This window comes from Rhea americana, unplaced genomic scaffold (assembly GCF_003343005.1).
Source record: "Rhea americana isolate MKP2758 unplaced genomic scaffold, rheAme1 scaffold_40, whole genome shotgun sequence".
NCBI lineage: Eukaryota > Metazoa > Chordata > Aves > Rheiformes > Rheidae > Rhea > Rhea americana.
The window spans coordinates 517,222-537,965 of NW_028186535.1; the positions used below are offsets into that span (position 1 = coordinate 517,222).

At 36.3% G+C, this 20,744-nt stretch overlaps 1 long non-coding RNA gene across 1 annotated transcript in view; it reads left to right on the forward strand.

Annotated features, from left to right (window-relative positions):
* Positions 1-20,342, forward strand: part of LOC146590579 (uncharacterized) — a 54,060-nt gene extending 33,718 nt beyond the window's left edge. The window contains exon 3 of the long non-coding RNA XR_014896968.1: positions 20,295-20,342. This is a non-coding gene — a long non-coding RNA (uncharacterized LOC146590579). The remainder of the gene's footprint in view (positions 1-20,294) is intronic.
* The last annotated feature ends 402 nt before the right edge of the window (positions 20,343-20,744 follow it).

Consider the following 20,744-nt stretch of genomic DNA (forward strand, 5'->3'; position numbering starts at 1 on the left):
GGAGTTGGACTAGATGATCTCCAGAGGTCCCTTCCAACCTTACCGATTCTATGATTCTATGATAGCTGGAAAGGTACTGATAGGTTTTTGCTCCCTTTTCAGAAGGTACAGTTTGCTCCTGTAAAATGAAATCATTGTTTATTGAAAGGATGTTCTGAAATACAAAAAAGCCCCTTTGGGGAGCAGGTTTAGCTCAGTTGGTTAGAGCATGGTGCTGCTAATGCCAAGGTCACAGGTTCAGTCCCTGTATGGGCTATGCTGAGGGTTGGGCTAGATAATCTCCAGAGGTCCCTTCCAACTTTACCATCCTATGATCTCCTAAAGAGTACGAGAAATCGTTCTGTTAGCTCATTAGGTTGGAGTATTTTCAAAGATACACTGCTATCCCTCTGCCATCAAAAATCACATGACAAAAACAATCTTCTAGAGAAGTATCTCTTTCTTTTACAAAAAGGCAGCCTTAGTAAAAAAGTACTTCTGAGTTTGGTGAAGTATTAACATACAGGAAGGTGGTGGAATATTGTCATCAAAGGTGAGCCTCCAACATTGACAAATATTCTTTAACATCCATGTGATGAGAGACTCAGAACACTTTTCTTTTTGTATCTTTGTAGAGTCTTAATAAAAATGTCTAAGTTTTACAGCTGAATTCTTACAAAAATCTAACTAGGCTCCTCAGACCTATGATGGCTTGCACGTTTGTGATGTTATTTGACAGATTATACGTAAGAGCATTTCAGGCATTGTTCAAGTCGGTAACTACCCAAAACTGTAATGTAGAGTACTTTTTAGTAAAAATTCCAGTGAAAAGATTTCTTCCCATGTAAGTGAGAGAATTGAAATAATATTTATATAGAAATGTTCTGCTGATGCCTGCCTTATATCTTTAGAAGATCTAGAGGCACCCATGTGGATCAAACYRAAGGATTAGCWTAGAATCATAGAATAGTTCAGTTTAGAAGGGACTTCAGGAGGCTGGCCTCCAGTGCAGAGCAGGGTCAGCTGTGAGTCGTACTTTATCCAGTCTGGTCTTGAAAACTTCCAAGGATGGAAACTTTATAACCTCTCTGGACAACCTATTCCAATGTTTGACTGGCCTCATAGTCAATATAATTTCCATATATCCAATCAAACCCACTCTTGTTTCAACTTCAATGCCCATCATACATCACAGGACATGTGCTGCAGCCCCCTGACTATCTTAGTGACGTTCCATTGAACTCACTTCAGTTTATCACATCTTGTACTAGGAGGACCATTATTTGAGAGGACATCTAAGAAGTGCTGAGCAAGAGATAATCACTTCCTTCAATCTACTAGTTGTGCTTTATTTATTATAGCCAGGATGCTGTTGGCTTTCTTTGCTGCCAGGGCACACTGCTGGCTCATGCTCAGTTTGCTATTTACCAAGAGTCCTGCATCCTTTCCAGCAGAGCTGCTCCCCACGCAGTCAGTCCCCAGCCTGCATYGGTTCAAGGGGCTCTTCCTTCCCAGACACTTGACTTGGCAATGTACATGTTGACATCGTACGGTTCATGTTGATCCATTCTTTTATCCTCTGCAGGTCCCACGTGGCAGGCAGCTCTGCCTCCACGTGTGTTGTCTTGTGTGTCCRATTTGGCTTTATCTGCAAACTTGCTAAAAGTGCCCTCTATCACCTCCTCTCCGTCATTCATTAAGATATTAAAGAGAGGTCCCAGAATAGACCCCTGTGGTAGTCCACTTGCTACTGGTTTCTAGGTAGAGTTTGACCCATTTACCACTACCATCCGAGCCTGACTCTCCGACCAGTTGTTTAGCTATCTATTAGTCAAACGTAAGTACCGTAACATCTTAACTTGGATACAAGAATATTGTGGGAGACAATGTTGAAAGCATGTTGATCACTAATGTATTCCAGCCACTGTTTAAATCTTCTAGAGTGAAGAACGACAGAGATGCCATTCAAGACTTCCACTATATGTATCTGGAAAAACAGTCCATATCATGATGTAATGGCAAAGTAATAGCCATTTTATATAAATACATTTGAGTGAGGACAAATTGCTTATGATTTGCAGAAACTGCTGTTTAGGGATGGTACATCACTGATTGAATTAGTTTGATAGTTTATTATCTCTTGAGAGAGATCGTAGACTTGTTATATATTTAAGTATGAAAGCCTCCAATTCATCCAAATGTTTTTAAAACTATCATCTGATTTTYGTATATATTTTGAGTTCAGAACATCCTAGTATAGAATAGGAAGCATTCTGATATGAAAATGTACACTGAAGTGTTTTTCGTCTGAGGACATCATGAAAAATTGTGAATTGAAGCAGTATTCTGTTACTATTGTGTCATCTTCCATTATTGTGGAAGACATTAGTATTACTATTTTTAAGACAAAAATGGTATTCTTGACTTGCTGTTCACTAAGTCAAGGTGTTTTGTTTACTACATGTTTATTCCTCTTTTTAAAGTTTTATGAAGGGCTGACTTATTTTTATATTCTTTTCAGGAAAATCCTGCCTCTTGAAACTTAAAACTTTGTTCTTTCAGTATTTCTAGAACTTTAATTAAAGTAAGTTCATCATCTCTGCAAGTATTGTTTCATTACCTATGGGAAATAAAATTTACATTCACTACACTYCATTTGGACACACTAACAAAGAATTTGCAGCCTCTCTTTATGCCAAAATGTCCTTAGGTTTTCATTCTGATCAGTATACCTTTATGTTTTTTTCTATAGCCTTATTTCTTTCCAAGARAAGCAAAACTATATACTTTATAGAACAACTCTCTATATTATACTTACATAAAAAGTCTATTTGTAGATGCTCAAGAGTTAGCTAAGCTATTTTTTTTTTAGTAGCAGATCTAAGATGAACCCGGTTTTATCCTAGAGCATCAAATTACATTGTAGACTGTATTTCTCCAAGCTATGATATTAGTAAATTAAATGTACAAATTCAYGTGACAGCTGACAGAGAAAAAGAGRTTAAACTGCTTACCTAGCACATCTCTGTATGTTCCTAATTTTGGATCTCTGCAGGGCARCTTTATGGTTTTCAGGACAAATTTTTACCTATCATATGAGCACTTGGCTACATAAGGACAAAACACCCATGTAGAGTGATTTTACAATTATCACTAACATAAATTCCAGTTTCTTATTCCTTTAAGGACCAATGTGCTTGCTAATCTATTGAGAAAAATCTATATGTACACATACTTAAAAAAAAAAAAAAAAAAAAAAAAAAAGCAATAGAGTTCCGTGAATTAGATTTTTTGGTTGTTCTGTGCAGACGATTTCTAGAGCCTGCCCTCTTTTGCCAGAGTTTAGCATTTTGCCATCGGAATTGTGGGTGAAGAAGGAACTAGATGATGATTGAGATTGCTGTGTCTTTCATTCCTGTGTATACATATGATATAGAAACTTCTGAAGAAGAATTTTTAAATTCAGAAATTATGTGCGTATATGATGTGCATGTTAAGAATATCATGAAGGTCTAAGATAAGGAATTAAATTTTTCTCACATACACCTATGTTATTTTAATTCTGTATTGCAATACAGTGTTGGTACTAATAGAGCAGATATTTAGAGTACTAGAGTTTTAAATGTCAGTGTCTTTCAAGTGGCACAGACAAAGCAGCTGGTTCTTCAGATCATCTGTCTATGAAAGTTGGATGAGAGTTATAATCTGAAGCTCAGGGTGGATTAAGTGAACTGTTGTCTGGCTAGTGGAGCTGTTCAGAGAAAATGGCCAGCGTAAAACCATTGCATGYCATGTATCCTGGTACAAATCAAAACAAATCTCCCTTTGACATGTTCCTTATTCATACCACTTTTTCATATTTCTTAAAAGTAAGATACTTTTTCTCATTTTAGTTGAAATGGCTTTCAACATGTTACCTCAGTGTTGGTATGGTAGAAAAGAGAAACAGCCTTTGATTTATTATGGTCTATCTGATCTGTAAGAGAGCTATATTTGTTTTTCCACATTTTGTTAAGCATCTTTACTTACTCTCTGAACTTATGTAAGAATAGGTGTATTTGAAAGTGGAAAAATTTGTTTTGACAAATTCAGATTTGACACAAGTTCTGTATTTCAGTGAAAAGAATAATGAGTGACTGCAATAGTTAACCAAAGAATATAATGTATTCTTCATTTCTTGACAGCATTAAATTATGAGTGAATATCTCTCTAAAAGGAATGCTGTAGTTCAGCACAGATTATTTGTCTTAATTTAGAAAAAAMTGGATGAAATTATATGGCCTAAGTTTGCAGGGTGTCAGACTAGAATATCACTGTAGTCAATTCCATCCTTAGTATCTACAAATGAATCAAGCTATTTTGTCAGAAGTTACAAAAATAAATGCGAAGTGTAATTCTTGCAATCCTGATGAGCTTTCTTTAGACTGGGAAACGGAGGTGATAAAAACAAAGAGAAAACACCCCACCATATGTTTTTGTTTTGAATAGGCAGCTTTTTGAAGAGCTACAGCTTTTGAACACATAAGGTTTTATTTTTGAAAGTATTCAATATAAATAGTATGAATTAATGCTCTGAAAAGATAAAATTGGAAATGGATGCAATTTAATTAAATGTACAGCAATTTTAGAAATACTGATTTTTAATGTGGTGTATGTTCTGGTTTTCAGCTGTGAGACTTAAGGAAAATTTTATGGTCCATTCTATAAGTTTTGTGTTTGTAAACTGAGTCACCTGAACTCATTGTTTAGATGTAGTTAATGAGGATATCTTTAACTTCTGAAGTACATTCTATTTTTTGACTCCCACCTCCTTTATAAAGTCCGAGAGTACTTTTCAGACTAAATTGTATCAACTGTTAGAGAAAGCCTATCTCTGGCTTCTGAAACATACCTCCTTTATGATCGAACATGATTGTTTTATAGTTCTGACTATACTATGGAGAATGGGGAAGAGATAGGGTGAGAAAGTAATTGTCTAAAYTGAAGCTTTTGTCTAGACCAAACATAGGCTTTAGAACAGAAGAAACATTTTTTTACCGCCTATTCTAAAACTTGCAGTTTTGTAATTAATTGAATTCCAGTAAAAACAATTTGATCTGTAAAAGAGTTAAAAAAAATGTTATTGCAAATATTTAAACTTAATAGAACTTATTAAAATACAAGTACTGCATGTATAATATGGAACTTCAGTTCCATGTTATATTATTAATTTGCTCTTTTTCATTTTCTTTTATCTCCTATAGAAAACATTTTTCTAATGTCTAGTCTAACAGCCCATCACTTAATCATTAGATTTATACTTCTTGTCCATAGTGTTGAATGATCAGTACAGTCAAAAAACTTTGCTTTTGGCCATTCATGATGAATCATGGACCTTCTSTCCTTTGCTGAAAGCAAGTATCAAACTATCCAAGAGGTATTACTTAAAAGTTGGGATGCTTACTTTGTTTGCCTCATAATGAGTGGAGYAAAGTCTTCCAAGAATTTGAAGCTTCTAAGCAATTTGCTGAAACACTAAGTCATGTGAATGACCTTAACCTTCTACTTGGCCAACTCTTTGAAAAAAAGCTGTTTTTGTTAAGACAAACAATGTCAAGTTAATGTACATAAAGATTGTGGATTTTTTTAAACTATCTTTTAAAGAAAGAATGTTAGTATTTGAAAGTCTTTGTAATATCAGTCTCTAAACATTTGTAATTTCAATCTCTTAATGGAAATGCAATTCACTGGTAAATTATTTCCTAATCTTGAAATAAAAATGTTATTCAAACAAGTTAATGAGGATTTGATAAAAGTTTGTTAAAGACTTGATTGCTTCTGTTGCTGATGGTCACTGAGTTATTATGATCAGATTTAATATTGGTACCGTATATACTTCGGGTAATATTTAGAGACCTCTGTGGTCTCTAAAGAACGTTCTGTCAAAGTACAGTCTGATACTTTTATCCTGGAATACGTGGCTTGTATCCCAATCACCCTTGCCCAAAAGAACTATCATCAAATGTAAGTACATTGACCCTTACAGTCCCAACCTTCTGGATACATTTGGTTTACAGTTGAACTGTCCAAAGACCATAACTGTTAAGTTAAAGCAAGAAACATGCCAGCTTTGCAGTGGATTTTCATAAGCATCATTAAAAGAGGCAAGAGTGCTACAGATCAGTGGATCACCGTTTCTTTGCCAGAGTTTATTTGCCAAAAAACTAAAAGGCTTTAGGTACTATTCAGTATCCTGTACTGGTTTAGGCCTTTTATTCTTTCTTTCCTTCAGTCCAGACATCTTATTTTAGTGATAAGACTTTTTGAGAATCTCTCATAATAATAATAATAATAATAAACCTCTGAGCTCTTTCTCCTATTGTTCACACTAGGATTTTTCATATTACAGTCTGAGAGTAAGATTTCTGATTTCTAATGGACTGACAAACACAGTAACCTCATATAACTTTGTAGCTTGTCCTGTTTTAAGCAGAGGGTGGGGTAAGACGACCTCAGAATGTCTTTCCCAACCTAAATTATGCTATGAGTTTAATTATACTGAAAGTTTTTGACTCTGCTTCTGTCAGTTATGCTTATTGTTCTGCATGAATAAAACTATTCAATTCTAACGCTTTTCTTATTTAGATGGGCGTCATGGTTTTATTAATAATATTATTTTATGTAGAATAGTACTCTTGCACAGTTTACCAAATGGAGATAGTTTTTGGTCAGAGAACTTATCTAAATTCACATTATTTCCAATTTATCCATGTTCCCTTAAATCTCCTAGATCAGATGTCCAGAGATTCCTGTTATTTGCAATATTAGTAGAATTCTTAGAGATAAAATCTCCAGCATAGATATATGAAGAAAGAATTAAAAGCACTGCTTTCTCAACTTGGGAATCAAGTTAGATGACTGGTTTGGGAAAAATGTTGAAATCTTAATGACAGTAGMATCCTAATAGATATTTTATATTTTCAGAGTATGTTGACTGTATATTTAAAACAACATTTAAAACTCTTGGACCCTTGTTGAAATGTCACATGCTTCTGCTCTGTAGACTTAAGAGCATTCAAATTGTCCCACTAGATCACACCCAAAATCCATCCAGGTAGTTCCTTGTCTCAAATAGTAAAATAGTAAAAGGCTAGAAGTACTTTAATGCAGAAAGCATAAAGTGATGCCTTTTGGGGTAATGTTCTCCAAGCTCCCAGCAATCTTTATCTTAGCTATAGGTAGTACTACTATGTTTTGTTAGTTTTTAAAGCTATGTTCATTGTAATTTTTGCCATGCTTTTATCATTGTGGCACATGAAATAGCATTTTATTGTTTTGAATGTGTCATTTTGATGTTTCCCTTCAGAGATTTCTAATTCTTGTCTTAAGAGAATAAGGAAAATATGATCTCTTTATTCATACTAYTCTTGATTTTATAGGTCCTTGTCATATCTCTTCTCATTGTCTTTTCCAAGTGGAAGAGTCCAGTTGAATTAATCCCTGGCTGTCTGGAAGCTGTTCTGTACCCTGTTACTCCGCCTTTATATCTGATAAGATTAGAATTTATTTTACAATAGAAGACAGTCATATCAGAATGTGTAGATGTGGATGAACTATCAGTGCTGTAACATAATTCAGACCTGCAATGCTGATTCTATTTAATTCAGGATTCTGCTTCAAAATGAAAAAAAAAAAAGGTCCTTGTAAAGGAGAGAAAACACTCAAGTAGTTCATATATATCCAGAAGTCCACTAATTCTTTATTATAGCTCCTGCTATTATGTCCAGTATGACATCTGGTTTATAGGTCTGTAGTTGCACAGATTCCCCTTGAACATTTTATAAGTGTAGTAATTGCTTTTGATATCTTACATTTTTAATATACGAAAGGAATTTTATGCAAGAGGTTACATACTACCATTAATAATTCAAATTGTTCGTTCCTGAGTTCTGCTAGAATAATTGGGTGAGTACCATCTAGTCCTGGTGATTTGTTAGTGTCCATTCTGCCTATTTGTACTATAACCTCTTTCACTCTCAATTTTAGACAGATCCACTGTTACACCCTCTTGTGCTCCAAAATGCTCCACATAGTAATTTCCATTTCTTTTGCARTGAATGCCAATCCAGAGGACTCACTTAGCTTCTCTGCACTGACTCTAAGTGCTGGTACATGAAGAGTGTCAACTGGTCTTACAAACTCCCTGATAGAGCTTTTGCTCCTGATGTTTTGGAAAAAAGATTTAGTATTAGATTTGATTCCTTCAACTAGTTAAGATATCTCTCCTTTTTTTTTGTTTTTGTTTTAACTCGATTGATTATATGTTTACATTTAATCTGACGGAATTTATTTCTATTATCTTTGCTTAAATATAATTTTAGTTTTTTTTTTTTTCAAATTGCATCCTTTACTTTGCTCTTTAGTCAATCTGACTTGTATAATTGTGTCCATGTGTCAGAGCCAGTAGTTGCCCTTGCTGTGGTGGATTGTGATATCTTTTTTTTTTTTTTTTTTTTTTTTTTTTTTAAACGTTATGGTTCCTTGCTCGAAATCGTTCATATAAATCCTATCTAGCAAAATAGTATGTTGTGTAGTTCAGTGTATATGGATACATCTACATCATTTTCAAGTGAAGATCAAATGCGTAGAATTGAGAAGAAAAGAACAAAAGTGAGAAGACAATGCATAGATGAGAGGGTAGAACAAAAGTGATATTGAACAAGATCAGTGACACAGTTATTTAAATAATTAATATAAGCATAGATTGAAGGGTTTCATTTGTTCTATATTCTTTCACAGAATCATGGAATGGTTGAAGTTAGAAGGAATCTCTGGAGATCATGTAGTCCAACCCCTTTGCTCTAGCAGGGTCACCTAGAGCATGTTGAACAGAACCCTATCCAGTTGGCTTTTGAATATCTCCAAGCATGGAGACTCAACTTCTCTGGGCAACCTGTTCCAATGCTCAGTTGCCCTCACAGTAAATAAGTTTTTCCCTCCTCTTCAGATGGAACATCCTGTGTTTCAGTTTGTGCCTGTTGCCTCTTGTCCTGTCTCTTGGCACCACTGTAAAGAGCCTGGCCCCATCCTCTTGAGACCCTCCCTTCAGGCATTTATACACATGGATAAGATACCCTCCCCCCCCCTTCTCCAAGCTGGACAAGCCCAGCTCTCTCAGCCTTTCCTCATATGAGGGATGCTTCAGTCYCTTAACTATCTTAATAGCCMTACACTATGGAATAGCTCCATGTGTTTCTTATCTTGGGGAGCCCAGACTGGACACAAACTCCAGATGTGGCCTCACCAGGGCTGAGCAGAGGTGRGGGTACCACCTGTTGTCAGTGCTCTTCCTAATACAACCCAGGATAGCATTGACCTTCTTGGCCCCAAGGGCACACTGCTATCAACTTGTTGTCTACCAGGACTCCCAGGTCCTCCTCTGCAGAGCTGCTTTCCAGTAGGTCAGCCCCCAACCTGTACTGATGCATGGGGTTATTCCTCCCTAGGTGCAGGACCCTGCACTTCTCTTTGTTGACCTTCATGAGGTTCCTCTCTGCCCATCTCTCCAGCCTGTCAAGGTCCCTCTCAATGGCAGCACAGCCTCTGGTGCATCAGCTACTTCTCMCAGTTCTGTGTCATTAGCAAACTTGCTGAGGAGGCACTCTGTCCCCTCTTCCGGGTCACYGAYGAGTARGTKGAACAATACCAGAGTCAGTACTGACCCCTGGGAACACAGCTAGCTACAGGCCTCTAACTAAACTTTGTGGCACTGATCACAGCTCTGCTTTTCAGCTAGTTCTCAGTCCACCTCACTGTCCACTCATCTAGCCTGCTTGCCTAGGAGGATGTTGTGGGAGATGGTGTCAAAAGCCTTCATGAAGTCAAGGAAGACAGCATCCACTGCTCTCCCCTCATCTACCCAGACGGTCATCCCATCACAGAAGGCTATCGGGTGGTTAAGCAGGATTTCCTCTTTGTGAAGCCATGCTRACTGTTYCTGATCATCTTCTTGTCCTTCATATACTTAGCGATGGCATCCAGCATGAGCTGCTCCATCACTTTTCCAGGGATTGGCGTGAGGCTGACTRGCCTGTTGTTCSCTGGCTCCTCCTTCTTGCCCTTTTTGAAGRYAGGAGTGACATTTGCTTTCTTCCAGCACTCAGGCCCTTCTCCTGATTGCCATGACCTTTCAAAGATGATGGAGAGTGGCCTAGCAATGATGTCTGCCAGCTCCCTCAGCACTCATGAGTGTGTCTCACCAGCGCCCATGGATTTTTGGATGTTGAGTGTGCTTAAATGATCTCTAACTCAATCCTCCTCTATCAAGGGAAATTCTTCTTTTCTCCAGACTTTCTCCCTGGTCTCTAGGGTCTAAGATTCTTGAAGGCTGGTCTTTGCAGTAAGGAATGGAGCAAAGAAGACACTCACTATCTCTGTCTCTTTTGTATTTTTTGTCAGCATGCCCCTGCGCCATGTAGCAGTGGTCCCACAATTTCCCTAATTTTTCTTTTGTTGATGATATATTTAAAGATGCCCTTTCTGCTGTCCTTGACATCCCTTGTCAGATTAAACACTAAATGGGCCTTGTCATTCCTAGTTGCATCTCTGCATACTGGGAAAATGTCCCTATATTTCTCCCAGGTTGTGTGTCCCTGCTTCGACCTTCTGTACACTTCTTTCTTCTGTTTGAGTTTTGCCAGGAGCTCCTTGTTCATCCATGCAGGTCTTTTGCTCCCTTTTCCCAACTTCTTGCTTATCAGGATATACCATTCTTGAACTTGGAGGAGGTGATCCTTGAATTTTAACCAACTCTCTTGGATCCCTCTTCCTTCTAGGCCCATTGTGCCATGAGATTCTTCCAAGAAGATCCCTGAAGAGGCCAAAGTTTGCTCTCCTGAAATCCAGGGTTATGATCTTGCTCTTCACCGTACTTCTTGCTCACAGAATCCTGAACTCCACCATCTTGTCATTACTGTAGCCAAGGCTGCCCCAACCTTCACATCTCCAAACATCCCTTCCTTGCTTGCTAGTACAAGGTCCAGCACTGCACCTCTCCTCGTTGGCTGTTTTGTCACCTGTGTCAGAAAGTTATCATCTGTGGTCTCCAGAAACCTCCTGGATTGCTTGTGCATTGCTGTATTGTTCCCCTAGCAGATATCTGTGTGGTTAAAGTCAAGAGAACCACGGCCTGTGGTCATGAGGCTACTTCTAGCTGTCTGTAGAAGGCCTCATCTCCTTSTCTTCCTGAKCAGGTAGCCTATAGCAAACACTCACAGCAGTATCACCCACGTTAGCCTGCCTYTAATCCGTACCCATAAGCTCTCGACCCGCTCATCATCCACCCCTGGAGAGAGCTCCATACATTCCAGTTGCTCTCTCRTAAAGGACAACTCCCTTGTACTGACACTGCAGTGGACRGGCCGGGCTTGGGTTTGAATTGGTTTTCTTTTCTCCTTGTTTCTGAGTTTCTCTGCCTGAAAGGCCAGCTGGTTTGCTTCAAAATTTGGTTTACTCTTAAAGTAAGAGGGCACGGCAATGGTTTAGGCAAGGGGGGTGGTTGGGGCTTTGCAGCATGAGTGCACTCTTGAGGCCTGACCTAATATCATTAGCCAGTGTAATAGTCTTGCAACTCTATGGCTACGCAAGGTATTTTGCATTACTTGGGAGAGCTTTCCAARTTGCCTTTTCCTCGTGGTGGATGGACTGTTTAATTGGGAAAAAAAAGCCTTTTTTCTGCTCTGTAGGACAGACTTATCTCTGTCATTGCTGCATAGATGTGAGACAGCCTCCAGTTCTCTTTGAATTATGAAGCTAGGTACCAGTTTACCTCTCTCTCCCTACACTCTCAATTTCCCCTTTATGCTTGCTTAGTATCACCTTAGTATCTTTTCTGTCCTGGGGTGTATGATCAGTTATCTGTCCAGACCAGATGCAGGGGCCTGGTGCACAAACTTCCTGTCAATTCTTTCAAGAAATAAAACATTTTCTGGGTCCTAATTGTGCATCTTTCTCAAGCCACTACTGACAGGGATATATCATATAGTATACGACTGCAGATGGTAATGGGATCATCGCGCTAGAGACCTGGAGAGTGAAAGTCACACAGTTATAGAAACAAAAAAGAAAAGTAGTACTGTACATTGAATGGCATTCACTGTTCCTGTTTTTCATAGGCTGTGTTTCGGCTGGAGACTAAAGTGCTCAGGGCTTTTTTTTTTTCTTTTTTTTTTTTCTTTTTAATCTCACTCAGCATTTTTCCAGAACCTGCTGGTTTAACATCCCATTATGTCCCTACCCAGCTGGACCTTCACTGCTGTAGCTGAATGGGGATGGGACTAGGAGAGGCAAATATGGGCAGGCCACTGTAAATTTTAGCTGTAATAAAGTTTAGAATTTAAGCATCCACTGATTGGATTATATATGTCAGTTAAAGCATCTACACTAAAGAAATCTTTAAATAGCTTCATAGGAATGAAAACTGCTTCCAAATTCTTATAAAATTACAACAAACCAAATAAAACCTCTATAGATTTCACAAATATGGACCTGTATCATTTGTATACATTCATGTRATATGTAGGTCTCTAATCATGTAATTACTGAATGTATTCAGATGTAGAGATGTGTGTATTAGAAGTATTCCAATGTAACCTGTGTAAGCTGGAAAACAATTTTTGGGGAAAAAAAATAAGACTTTTGGTAGATTGGTTTATCCTTTACATTCTTGATTATTGTCTACTGCACAGATAGGATTCCATTGTAATAGAAGGTATAATTGCCATGATTTTAATGGACAACTTAGATGCTCCTGTGAAATACAAAATAGGTAATGATGGTGATAGAGRCCTTGGAAAAATTCTAGTAGAATTAAGATTAGAATTAAGTACTGAATCTTCAAGAATAATAGACTGTTTAACCACTTAAAACTCAAGTTGTGATTTGATTTTAAAAGTTCGAATTTTTTGTAGTTTCTACTGTGAGGTAAAAATATTCTGRTAGATGTTTTCTCCTTCTCTTTATACTGCTAAACAAATTGTGACGGGGTTGACTTCTATTACTAGCTCAGTTTTGTCTGTGAAATATCCCAGACCACGTGGATAGTAGTACTGAATTTTTCCCCAATAGAGAAATACTCCTGGATCCACTTTGGTACATTTAGAAACCTCATTTCCTTCCCATAGTATTCCATAATATTTTCTGAGAGATTCCGTAGACATTGGCTAGTTTGCTTCAATCGTGTTTTAATAGCATAGAGTTTAAGGACTATGTAGTGAACAATTGCATTACAGTTGCACTGTTGAGTTTGGAGCTATGAATTAAGTCTCATGAAAAAAGGAGCTTTATAAAAGGGTGTCAGAATATTAAATAGAAGGAATATCATGAAATAAAATTGGTATGCTTATGCAAATGACCTAGCTGTGACTTCATGATTTGTAATGGTATTCAGTTTGGCAGTGTTTACACTTGTTAATGACTTCCTTTATGAGTGATAATTGATCTGGCTCATTATCATATTAAATCCTTGATCATATGTCATTAGTTGGGAATGTAATAAATGGTCTATTTGATTTTTAGTGTAATGAACTAATTAGACTAATTAAAATCAATATGTGTGCCAATATTAGACTTTGAATCCAAGTGCTGCTGCTGTCTGCTGGCTAAAAATCAGCAACTCAGTAAAAATGTGGCCTAATGCTGATTTATGAGCACTTGATGAACGTGAGGTAGAATAAATTGCTTGTAGTGATAGAGACAGCATTAGTGAAGTGCAAGATACTAAGTGCATTGTAAGGTCAGCCATAAAGGCATACTTACATGTGTAGTTATGCGGCACCTTTAAACCTTCCTAGTAGATTAGATCATCCTACAGAATTTATTCAGTTTAACTATTTTAAAGTGTATTAATCTACAATCATTTATAGATATCATATACTATGTACGTGTCTGTATGTACACACATTATGTTGGTGTCAGGGTGCATGCATGTTTATTTATATATATTAATGTATTTTTTAAATWTAATAGTTTTTCTGTGCTTTGATTTCTGTAGTAGTCTATGAATACAACAAATAGGTAGCACTAATTTAGTAATTTACTATTACTACGATGTGTAATTCAGCCACAGGATCACATTTATCTTTATGAGGTTTATATTCGTAAAACCTAGGAGACACAGGAAATGCATCCTGTAACTCTGCAATGACCTTTTGGAGAAGAAGGTGCTGGCTACTGGGAAGGGAGAGGGAATAGTATTGTAAAATTCAGTATCTTGTTAGTATAAGAAGCAAAAGATTAGTGGAAATCTTTTCTGCTCCAAGAAGAGATGCAAAATAATGAGGAGAAATATGCTACATTGTTACCTTCAGTAAGAATACTGCTCAGAGGAAAATATTTGTATGTCAAAATTTTAAATATAAATTAATATGTTTTTGGAATGTCCATGTATTTAAAAGATCTGCCTAGATATGTCATAGTTTCTTTCTGGAGCTTCTGATATTTTCAAAATAAAGTGTAATATAGCTGTTAATGGTATGTGCTAGATCCATGCTTTATTTTGCCAGTCTTCCACTATTAATTTTGTAGTAATAGTATGTTTATTTTATCATTAAGAAAGCTGAAAGGCTGTTTGCTTCCTTTTTTATTTGTTGGTTTTGGTTTCATTTGGTATGATTTTGATGGGACAGAAACAGATACTCAGAATTAAGGAGATCCCATCCTTTTCTCCCACCTATCCCACCACACACTTGCTTGCCCAAGGTAGCACTGAAGAGAATACAGAATGACAGAAGATAATTTGGTGCATTGATTCTTATACCTTCAGGCTATCACTATTGAGTTGTCATTATCTCAATAAGTAAAGCAGAATAAATGATATACACCTAATTTGTAACTAAATAATGCTAATGCTAAGAACATATATATAAAAATTAGTGCCAGTAAATAAGAGGAAATAGAACTCAGAATCTTATGGCTCCCAGACCTAAACTTAATCTACTAGATTATGTGGCTTTCAAGCAAGTACAACTTCCATTTAATTCACTGAAAATGTGGGTGTTCGGATACTCTAGGAATAATCCCTTAATCATCTGACCTAATTTTGGTGATGAATATTTTAAAATAGTGGTGACTTATTTATAAGGATTTCAGAAATGCATGATTTGAAATAGGTGTCAACTCTAATTTAAACAAGTACTTGAAGAAAATCTACAGCATTAATGTAGACTTAAATTAATGGTAACCACAGAAAGTATTTTTTTTTTCAATTTATAGAAGGCTTCATATTCAGAATATGTACTGTACAGTGAGAATTTTATCTGTTAAGATGGTTAACCTTTTYAATAGTTGCTGTTAGACACAAAGTTTTGGCACAATTCTTTAAGTGTTTAGTAAAGATAATTACTAATTGTCAGATGCAGTAAAATCAGTAATTATTAATAGGAATTGCTTGACTAACCATCATTGCCAACGCTGTTTAAAATTTTAGTCTTTGGATGAGATCTGAAAAAAAGCTTGAAAATTATGTGTGGCAATCTACATATGGCAGATTTGCCATATTGACCAGCAACTTCTTTACAGTTAGAACTATGTACATTGTCTCAGATACGGTGATCATATGTTGCAACAAGAGACTGTACTTTGGGGGGTATATATGCAGCCTGAATCCCAGAGTAAGTACTTTGTTTTGTGCCTGAAGCAGTATACCCTGAGAACATAAATGAGATCCTTTATGTGTGTGATGCATTCAGTATGCATATTATCAACCCTCTGATCCAAAGCGCATAACCAATGTCCTTGATTCATATAAATGTATTGAATGCCCGGAGGAACAGTGTGGATTTGAAACATCTGACAGTTGTTTGTGAGGTGGCATGAGTTCCAGTACCTTTGTTAGCAACAAAAGAAAAAAAAACTTTCTAGGTTTKTCAAATCATTTTTTTGTCCTTCATATACCAAAGTTGAGAAAGAAACTTGTTTGAAATGAGATATCTCTCCATTGGTTTGATAACTCCACCCTATCTTTGTTCTTGTATGATAGACAATAAAAAGATATCTTATGTACAATTTTGTTGAATTTTGGCCCAATAGAAGACAACAGAAGTTTAACCCTTTACTTAGCTTCACTAGACTGTTAGCCAAAATGTATATRTTCTACTGAATCATTACTTGTGCTATTACAAAGTTAAATGTCTAATTCTGAACTTTGACTTTTTTAAAAGTATTTTTGTAGATAAGAGGTTACTGTCTTTGATATTATTTTCTTTGATATTACTTTTTGCTATGATAAAAGAAAACATTTCTGAGAACTCTCTTTTAATCAGGGTTAYTTTAATTCCTTTTTTCTTTTAACAGTATTTCTACTCATCTTTGAAATAATAGTTGACCTAAATCTCGAACCTAATGTGAGGATGTTTATCTAATTATAATAATTTCAGCATTCTTTCTTATTTCATATATATGGCATAATTTATCCTTGAATAATACCCTCCTTGTTGGAGAGATGGTGGATTTGCCTGGTCAAAATAAAAAGAATGGGAACAGGAGTAAGAGCTGTATCAAAATGAGTCAGTGCTGCCCTCTCTTTGGCTGGGGGAGCTAGCTGTGAGATTAATGTTTAAAGGGGAAAAGCAGGAGAATTTATTGGGTCCTGGYTCACCTAGGGACTAATTACTCTGGCCCCTGAAGCCATGCAAATCAGCAGTGACCAAACTAGTAGAAGGAAGATAAAGGAAAGCAAGATGCTTGAAGTAACAGATGCTTGCCCCCCCACCCCGGGGGAAAAACAGCTTGCCTCCCCTTTCGCTGGGAGGCAAGCTGTTCAGTCAGATTTTCTGTCTTCATAGGATCATGGTCCTATAAAGCCATCAGGTTCAAATACTTACTACATTTTTTCTCAACTCGGGGAATGTGTTGACTGTGAAGTGAGCAAGTTAGCAAGTAAGTTCCARTGCTTCCAAATATTAATCTGAATCAGATCTAAGAGTTATTGCGTCAGTCAGGTGAACCATGATTGAGGTCCTGCCCATAATAAGATACATGGTGATGGACCCTGAATTTTAGGAAGGACCTTTTGATCCAGTAACTAGGTCTTTGTCCAGTTTGCATCATAAATTGACAAGAGATTCTAGTGTTTCCTAGCCACAGGATGTAGAAAGCATCATATTTGGGAACATATTTTTATTAAAAGTAACACAGTAGCCTGATACCTAAACTAGCATCATACATCTGTGTCAGGCTTGTGTATATGAAGTAGTAAGAAGTCTTTGTGAGTCTCTATTAAGTTGTTTAAATCTTGAGGATTAATTTGATATCTAAGAAAGTCTTAGAAGTACCTCAAAACATACCTTCAATTAGTAATATTTTACATACAGCAACAGCAAATTCGATTTTCCGTTATACTACCTTGGTACTATCCCTCTGAAATTCCTTGGATTTGTTGGTAGTTGTCTTCTAATYTGGAGTTTGGAGCTAGATGGTACTTGAGCTGGTTATTGAATTCAGTTCTAACAAACAGGCAGCTTGCTTAAAGAGTCCTGAATGTTACCTGCAGGTGCTGAAGAAATGAAGACCCCAACTGAACAAAAAGAGGCACTGTTTTTTTATGTCCAAGGCCAACTGGTTCTTCATCAAGGAAGCAGCTTAGAGCCCACTTATGCAAATTCCCCCRCGTTCACAGTGTTCAATGCCAGTGCACTCTGGAATGGGCTATCTGCAGTGCATGTTATTAAGAAACAAACCACAGCTCACCCACACACCACTCTAGCACTGCATGCATACCTTTCCACCCTCTTGCCTGCTCCATAATTATTATTTTAAATAATAATATAAGCCCAATGCATATGTCTTAAAAGGAAGCTATACTGCTCACACCTTTAGAGACTGTGTAGAATTTTTTTATAAGCAAAGATTTTCTGTTCTTTTTACCTCTTTTTGCTGCTACTGCTACTTCTGCTCTTGAGAAAATGATGGCAGAGAGATACTGTAGGAAAGATCTTACRCTGATGCATAGTTCCAGTTGAGTATAGTTTTTAAGAAGTAGTTGGGCCTTTAAAGACCTATTACTCCTGTAGACTTTCAGCTCATGGTCCATTGCCTCAGCTTCCTGTTTCACAGTCATAAATCAAGTTGGTCTGATAAGGAGGCAGAAAAGACATTTAGATAGCAACTGTTCACCATCAAAGTTTTCTGCTGAGATCTGTTGCACGTACTTTAGCCCTAGCTCACAAAGATCAAGACGCTTATTTTTATGGTGCATGGCAGTACTAAACTCCTAATCAGTTAGCAATCAATCAAAAATGGATCCACCATAAGTATTCTGGTCATAGAGTTYTACAGTGTTACGTTGTGGATCTCCTGCTCTCTGTAGGAGATGTACCCAGACTGCACAAACAGGGACATCAGAGGCTTTCAGCCTGATCATGTCCTCATGCAATACTGTCAGCCTGGCAGAGATCACAGGCTTGCAGTCAACCCAGTAAGTAAGAGGATATCAGCACTGAGATCATRTAAGAATCATTGCTACTTTACTAACAAAATCTCTGTAGGGAAGCTGCTAAACCTTTCATTCTGGATTTCTTGTAATGTACCTGGCTACTCCAGTGTCTAGCAGAACTTAGTCTGTAACAGAAGTGTATATATATGAAGATATATATACAACGCTATCTGCACATGCAGGTTAATCATAGCTCCACAAATRACATCTGGGCTTTCATGGCCACAGTGACAGCTACCTGCAAGCACTATGTAYGCCGTATCAGTATGGTCAAGGTCTCCTACTAAATTCTTCTCATATCCAGACAAAACAGAAAAAAGAACTTCACTTATCTTACACTCTCTTTTCACGTTCCTAAAAGAAATAATATATGCACCAAAATGACGCTTGAGGCCTCCAACAAGCATCTCTCCTCACCAAATCAAGCATAGGCAATAGCTCCGTAAAGTTTCTGACATGAAAGAGGGAGCTGAATCCAGACTCCTTAGGTCTTTTTGCAAGACTGACAGCTGCCCTCAGATATAAATTATACTGTGGTCACTAAAGACAAGTTGTGCCTGCTGTAGAATGCTTTTGCAACTTAGGGCAGTTTATCCTTGATAGTTTTTAATAGCTTATGAAGGTGGAGCCCCCATATCTAACAAGATTGTGGTGCGTGTATTCTTATCAAAAACTGCTTTCTGTGGCATGAAGTGCCTCAAATCTTCTGAAATTTTGGTATATATGTTTTCATTAGTTAACAAAAGGGTTGAGCTGTCTCTAGCAAACTCCAATATTTCTGAAGAAATAGCAAAATAAAATCTTATAGTTTGCTCTTTGTATTRAAATACTATAATATGCTCTCCCCGAATACGTCTAATAACAAAAATACTGTCTTTTTAGTGCGTGTAAAATCTATTTGAAACTTCTGACTCCAGAAGTGCAGTGAATGACTAGTATTCTAATGAAGTATATATAACATTTATTGCTTCGTAAGATAACACCCTCCTGATGTTTGTACACTAAGTACTTATATGTAGGAAGTAAACTAATCTAAAACAGAATGGATTTAATATTAAAATACACAATCAATTACTTTCTTGTTAATGTAACATAAACTATATATTAATTCAAACAAATCTATTTATTTCCATTACACTAACAGCCTATGCTAAATATAAACATCACAAATATTAACATATACCTGTCCTATGCACATGGACTGATAGGACAAGTAACTTTGAGAGTGGTTATGAACATGTGAAATATATACTCAGAGAAGAAAGAAATTGATGTAAGTGGACACATCTCACTGTAAAAATCTTACTGATTTTTGTAATTTGTAATTTTTACATCTTATTTTTCTTAGTTATAACCTTATATATCTCCTTTTTAACATACTTCATACAATAGGAACATCTTTTTTTAAACATTTTCTATCAACCATTGCGATTTAGTTTTCACAATGGAAAATATTTGTTGCTGGCATCAGGTAAAAGTCAAGCTAGATAACTGAAGTCCGAATGTGACATGCTGCACTTTATATTGTTATTTTTTAACTAAGTTTAAGCCTATCTTTCAGTTTCTATGGAAATTGTAAAGTCAATGTTTTATATATTTGTGTACCTTCAATAAAAATATGAATTTTACTCATATTTGTATAAATTAAAAGTTATGCTTTAGTATGATACTGAATAAATTTGCTATTTTTCCCGAGAAACTCCTAGGGAAATCTAAGTTATTTTTTGCACATTTTCTAATTTGTGTAATGTTTTGTTTACAAACATTAGTATAATAATATTAACAAATTGTAAAGCAAATACACATTCAAGCTGTATTTTTAACAACGTGATTCTTTTGTATTCAGCCAAGATTATCTTTTTCATTTAAGAAGATATTCTTATCTTGTTACTGAACTATTCATTTACATAGGTAAGTATGAAAAAAGAACTTTCAATTTTTAGTTATTTCTAGGTAGTGGATTTTTATTTTGATTATCAACATTTTTATGAGAAAATTTGTTAAATATTACAATAGTGCTCATTCTGTCTTTATGCAGCTATGAAGAATATGAGAGATCATTTTTCACAGAGCAGAAATGTGTCTGTCTTCTCACTATATTTTTCAAAATTTTCAAAAATTGAAAGCCAAAGTGGATTTTCTAAAATCAAAGAGGGATTTAAGTAACCAAAGTATAATTAGAATTCACTTGAGAAATTATGATTCATACTACAACACGTACTGGAATCTTTCATTCACATATTTCTAGTGTATAATGTTCAGGCTTTTCCAAGAGATGAATTATATACTCCATTAA